The 6,706-nt window shown below is 49.2% G+C and overlaps 1 pseudogene; it reads right to left on the reverse strand.

Moving 5' to 3' along the window:
- Positions 1–3,002: 3,002 nt before the first annotated feature.
- On the reverse strand, positions 3,003–6,073 carry LOC125879261 (uncharacterized; annotated as a pseudogene).
- Positions 6,074–6,706: the final 633 nt, after the last annotated feature.

Genomic DNA, 6,706 nt, shown 5'->3' on the forward strand with positions numbered 1-6,706 from the left:
TGGATATTTTCCCCAAAATTATATTTGAATTAAATTACGAGTGGTCGTCAGGAGAGGACGAGGAAAAGGAAAGCCAGGACTCTTCTGTGCAGACCTCCAGGTGTGTATGAATCCGGCCGTGCCAACATCCAGGTTTGCCAACGTTTCATCAGCCGAACTGGACGAAGTTACACAGCTGCAGGTCAATGTAAATACAGAGTAGCTAGTGAGTTCCTGGCCTGTGTGCTGCGTTGCCTGGCAACAGACTGGGGGAACTGTTTTTTTTTCGCTACATAACATAGGCTGTATCTGAAACCGCATACTATACTAGTAGTACGTACTGATATTGCCAAAATGTAGTATATAGTATGCAGTATGCAAACAAAAGCAAAATCTGCAGTATACAAAAAATACCCGGATGTCGTACTGATTTGGAAAAATTCCACAGTATGCATCAGACCAGTCTACCTCGCCTACTGTTTCCCACAATGCAATGCGCCCTTGACCGGGACCAGTCAATTGTCATAATGGCGGACAAGAGTGATCAAGCCGGGAATACCGCGGAGATGTTATTATTTTATTAAGCATCATCCCGTACTGTACTGTGCACGTGATATTATTTTATTAAGCGTCATGCCAAATTTTTGATACCTACCTGACTTAACGTACGTAGAGATGCACTAAATCATGTTGTCTGTAATGTAGCAATAATAAAAACCCAAGCTTGTGTAGCTTAATAAGATAAAACGAAATTCAATATAGACTGATCTGTTCATTTTAATACATTTATATTTATTGAAATTGTGATGTCTGTACATAAGAGCCCCAGAGGCAGCACTGCTGTTCTGTTCAGTAAAAACATGAAGCTTCACTTTATATTCAGACAACCTAATGTGGCAGCTACAATTGTTAGATTTCATCTATGAAACCAACATTTATCTTCCAAAAGGGTTTAAATCAGCCAGCGGTGAATCTCCAAAGAGCAGCAGGTCAGTTCATCGGATTGCTTTCTCCCCGGGAGGTTGACCGGCGATCATCTCGGTATTCCAGCTGCGAGCTGCTTGCTGCTCCTGGCCAGCGGCTCCCACAGCGGCTCCTCTCACCCCTGGATACGTCGGAGCAAACGGTTACTTTTACGCCTGAAAAAATATTAAAACTTAATAAAGTGACATATTAACAGCTTCTTGCCTGCTTTGAACTCTCTGCTTTCGCTGTCGGCTGGTGTGAAATGCATTCTGGGATACTTGGCTGTATACTGCATACTGTGAACGGTCTGCTGGTATGGCATACTGCATATCGTAAGTTATGAATATAACTATGGATCTGTGAGACCGAACGACGGTCACTACGGTCTTAAATGAATGATCGCCCTCGTTCCGCCTACTCTCGAGACCTTATGTAAACAAAGTCATGCCCATGACCCGGAGGCGGAACCTCCCACACTATAAAAGCGGGGCCTCTTACCTTGAGTGTTCCAAGCAACAAGGATAGTGACGGTCATCGTTTGGTCTCACAGATCCATAGTTATATTTATAACTTACGATCTGTTTCGACCTCACTCTGACCGTCACTACGGTCTTAAATGGATGACACATGCCAAAAGGTTCGTGAGGAACAGAACTAACTAATCAGCTGAACCTCGCTGGGCAACAGACAAAACAGCAGCGCCCACAGGTGTTGAACAGGTCACATTAACCCTGTAAAATCTTGTAAATGTACAAAGGGAAGACCATGACGCCGCAGCACAAATGTCCCCCACAGGAACACCCTTCAGCGCCGCCCAAGAAGTAGCCATGCTTCTGGTCGAGTGGGCCCGAATCCCTGCATAAGCACGGGAAATAACTTCAAGCAGCCAATGCGACAACGCTGCTTGGTAAGTAGCAACCTCAGCCTCGTCTTGCCATAACAAATAAAAAGCTGAGAATGAGCCCTCCTCAGAGGCTCCGTGCGTGACAAATATGCACACAATGCCCTTACTGGACACAGGGTAAGCAACTCCACTTGCTCTGTCGGAGAAGAGGAAGAGGGTTGAAACTGACCCAACTCCAGTACCTGGTTCATGGACTGAGAACTGAGTACCTTGGGTAAAAAGGCAGGGTAAGGCCAAAGCGGAGAGGGCACGTAGCTCACCAACACATTTAGCAGAGCAGAGAGCCAAAAGAAAAGCGGTCTTGAGAGACAGAGCATTCAGATCTGTATCAGCAATGGGCTCATATGGGGCCCTAGTAAGAAATTTCAGTTTTTTAACTTCAGTTTTAGCTACTTGTGGAGATATGGGATGGGAACCTCCAAACACCAGACATAAATGTGAAATGCTTCGACTGTGGAATAGACTTGTAAGGATGTCAGATCAGAGACTCACTAAAAAGATTTTTATCTGGGACATTTTACATGGTCATCCCTGGGCTAACGAGATGAAATCCTTATTTAATTTGAATGATTTTTCATTTATCTTTCATAACAGGTTACTTTGTAATATTCAGGAGTTAAAGAATAATATGTTTCTCAAGTATAAGGAAAAGTGGTCTGTCGATATATGGTATAAACCAAAATTACGAACTTACTGTCTCATAAAAAACTGTTATGATGTTGAAATGTATGTGAAGTATAATTTAAACAAAAGACAAAGATCATTATGTGCACAGTTACGTTCAGGAACATTACCCTTGGCTTTAGAGACCGGCAGGTTTAATGCCATTCCAGAGGAGGACAGACTTTGAGGTTTTACTGTTTACGAGGACTTGAGGGATGTACTTTTTATTAAAATGTCCTCTATTTATGCTGATTTCTTTTGGCTGGATGAGTATAAGAAACTTGAGTTGTGTTTTAGAAAGGGAATCTGTTTGTTGCAGATTTTATTTGTAAAGCGTGGGAGAGAAGGCAGAATATTCTGTTTAAAGTCTGAGCCAGAACAGGCACAGAACAGGTTACGGGGTTAACGGCCATGCCCGAACACCAAGCTGAGTAACCAGCTCGAGTAGAAGGAGCTCTAGCATTATTCAAGGTCTCCCAGACAGCCTTATCTAACTGCTGAGAGACGGGCTCTGCAGTGGCCAGACCCACAGGCACAGGGCAGTTGGGTTCGGGTGCCAAATCTGGCTGTCCACCTGTGACAGAAGGTCCGCTCGGGATGGTAATTGCCACGGGCAGCCCTGGACCAACTGAAGCAGGTCTGGAAACCACGGCCTCTCCAGCCAGCGTGGAGCCACCAGCAGAACTCTGCAATGACCCACTCTGACCCTCCGGAGGACAAGAGGAAGCAGGGGGAGAGGAGGGAAAGCGTACAATAAGTCTGTTGGCCACTCTTGTGACAGAGCATCCAAGCCCAGACTGCCCTCCTGACATGATAGGGAGTACCATTCCAGGCAATGGGTGGTGTCCCTGGACGCAAAAAGATTGACTCGGGGGAACCGTATCGAGCCCAGATCTGGGCCACTACATGCAGGTGCAACCGCCACTCTCCCAGAAGAGGCCCTGCCCTGGACAGAGTGTCGGCTGCCTTGTTTGCCACACTTGATATGTGGACTGCCCTCAGAGAGGTCAGTCAAGGCCATGCCCATGTCCACAGCTCCTTGGCCACCTGGAGACAGCGTAGTGACCTGGTTCCACCCTGGTGATTTATGTAGTACACAGCTCAGGTGCTGTCTGTTCTCACCAGCAAATGTTTGTAGCGTATGAATGGCAACAACTCCACCAGAGCAAGATGGACGGCTCTCAGCTCGAGCACATTGATATGTTCTGATGACCAGGGGGGTTCCCACACATCCTTCACTGACCTGCCCTCCCAGACAACTCCCCAGCCTGTCAGCGATGCATCCGTTGTGATCACTGACCTTCTGTGAGGCAGGTTCCCCAGAGGGGTCCCTCTGAGAAGGAAGTCCCTGTCCCTCCAGGGAAGCAGGGCCCGCATGCAGGAGCATGTGACAAGCAGCCTCCTTCTCCTGTCCCTCCTTGGATGGAGATGAAAGGAGTTGAACCATCGCTGAATGGGACGTGCCCTCAGCAGGCCCAAAGGAATCACTGCCGCTGCTGCTGCCATCAATCCCAGCAGTTTCTGAAAGTCGTGAACTGTCACACGTTTCCCCAATTGGAAGTGATGTAATGCCCTCTCCAAACTGTCCGCCCTCTGAGGAGTCAGACACACATTCACTGACACTCAATTGAAGTGGAGACCAAGAAAGCTCACCTGTTGCTGAGGCTGCAGGTTGCTCTTTTTCCAATTTACTGTGAACTCCTGGGACTGAATATGAGCCAGCACCATCTCTGCGTCCCAGATCACCTGGTCCCGGAAGGGGGCACAGATCAACCAATCGTCTAGATATGGTAGGATTTTGAGACCCCGTAGCTGGAGGGGAGCCAAGGCTGCCGAGACCACCTGAGTAAAAATCCTCAGTGCCAGTGACAGGCCAAATGGCAGAACGCTGAACTGGAACACCTGGCCCTGGAAACCAAAGCGGAGAAAGGGTCTGTGGTCTGGAAAAATCGGGACGTGGAAGTACGCGTCCTTCAAATCGAGGGACGTGAACCACTCCCCTGCACTGATGGACTGCATTACCAATTTTGTATGAATCATTTTGAATGGGAGCACCTTTAGATATCTGTTGAGACGCCTCAGGTCGAGAATAGGCCGATGACCCCCATCTTTTTTCGGGATGATGAAGTAGGTGGAGTAGAACCCAGTCAGCTGTTCATTGGGAGGCACCTTTGAAACGGCTCCTTTTTGAAGTAGACTTTGGATTTCCTCCACCAATATGGGCTCTAGGAGGGGGTCCCTGACGATGGTAGTTCGGACCCCTGAAAAGGGGGGGGCCGCTGCTGAAATTGCAGTCGGTAACCATGAGCTACGGTGGATAAGACCCACAGGTCTGACACAATTCCCTCCCAACTGGCCCGAGAAAGTTGGGAGGGACAGTCGACGGCCGGCCCTTGACCCCTATGCAGAACCGCCGCCACGGTCTGCACCCCTGCCTGAGGTCTTCTGTTGCCCAGTCCCTCGGTACTGGGGCCTTCTCTGGGGGTTTTTGGCAGAAGTCTGACCATGAGCTCGAAAGTGCTGCCCCTGAACCCCACCCGTCTGTCTAGGCCAGCCAGACTGCTGTGACTTGGAGGGTGGTCTAAACCCCTGTTGAAAAGCCAGGGCTGGCTTACGACAAGCCCGTTGGACAGTTTCTCTCAGAGTAATGGACCGCTCTGCCCTGTCCAGCACCTCCTGAGAACCTGAATGAAAAACCTGACCAGGCGTCACTGGCAGATTCATCAGCTCAGCCTTTATAGCATCTGGCAAGGGAGTCTGAGCCAGCCACACCTGTCTACGACATAACATGGCTGATGACATAGCCTCCCCCATGTCACGTGTCAGTTGTGAGTGCGCTGACAGAGCAGACTCAATAAGAGCTTTGGAATCGTGATCCTCCACACTCATGGTTCTGCGTAACACTGCCAGGAGGATAGCCAAGGTGTTACCCATACGAGCCGCACGTGCAGCAGCATTAAACGAGCGTGAAATCAGACGGTCAGTCTTGGCGCACTCTTTCCTGGGGCAGCGAGGATTAGCAGACATATGTGCTGTCCTCAGCATGGAAGCATAAATCTGCCACTGGAATACATTTGGTGGGGAACCAGTTTGTGATACGCCCTCCCAGACGCCTCCCACAGGGATGGGATTGGACATGGGGGGCTGCAGACCAACAATTTTTGCTGCACTAAATACTCTACCAACAAGAGCAATAGTGGAAGACTCTCCCACCACCTCAGAGTCATCATCAACCTCTGCCGTATCTGAATGGGGATCCCCCCAGTGGCTTCCCCCTTCTGAATGATGCACATCAGACAGAGAGTGAGGGGCAAAAAGAGACAGTACATCTGTATCATCGGCAGCTGCCTCCGCAGCATGGCCCTGGGGTCCAGGTGGGGGAACACAGCTCTGGCCAGGAGTGAAGGATGAAGAGGAGGAGGATTGATGAGCCTCAAACCTGTCCACCCTCTGAGACAAACTCTGAATAGCAGAGAGAACCTTAAGGTGCATGTCTGAACTGCCCCCCCTCTGCTGCCGGAGCAAGGGATGAACAGCTAGCAGTGTCGCACACCTCCTCATGGTTCAACCTGGGAGGGGATTCTCAACGACGGTCACGAGAGCTCTTACGAGAGCGTTCATGACCAGGCCTCTCTGGGCCCCGTTCCTTCTCCCTACCACGCTCAGCAATGTGAGCTCTGGTAGCACGACGAAGTCGCTCCTCCCTAGGCAGGTCACAGGCTGCACTGCAGGGATTATCCACATCCTCCTTTAAATGAGCCATCCCCAAGCATGAGGGGCATTCCCGGTGCCCATCACGGGGATCCATTTTTGACCGGCAAAACGGACAGCCATGTGAAGCCATGCTGCCCCTGCCCAAGCAAGTTAAGGCCAAACAGTACCCCACCAACTGCGAACAGTAGTCAAGGGTATAAGAAGCCCACACCAAACCAAAAAGGCCCACACCAGTGCACGAATGCACCTAGCAGGACCAACACAAAACCCCACCAACTGTGAACAGTGATATAGGGCACAATAGAGGCTACAATACTCACCAATACTTCTTAATGAAAGAATATCTCACTATGTTACACTGATGGATAGCTCTGAAAGAAACCACAAACATCACAACACAGTGGCCAAAGTTAGCATGCTAACACTAGCTTGCTAACAATAACAATGAAATGATGAAATATTAGCTTAACATTACCATGT

This window comes from Epinephelus fuscoguttatus, linkage group LG2 (genome assembly GCF_011397635.1).
Source record: "Epinephelus fuscoguttatus linkage group LG2, E.fuscoguttatus.final_Chr_v1".
NCBI classification, from domain to species: domain Eukaryota; kingdom Metazoa; phylum Chordata; class Actinopteri; order Perciformes; family Serranidae; genus Epinephelus; species Epinephelus fuscoguttatus.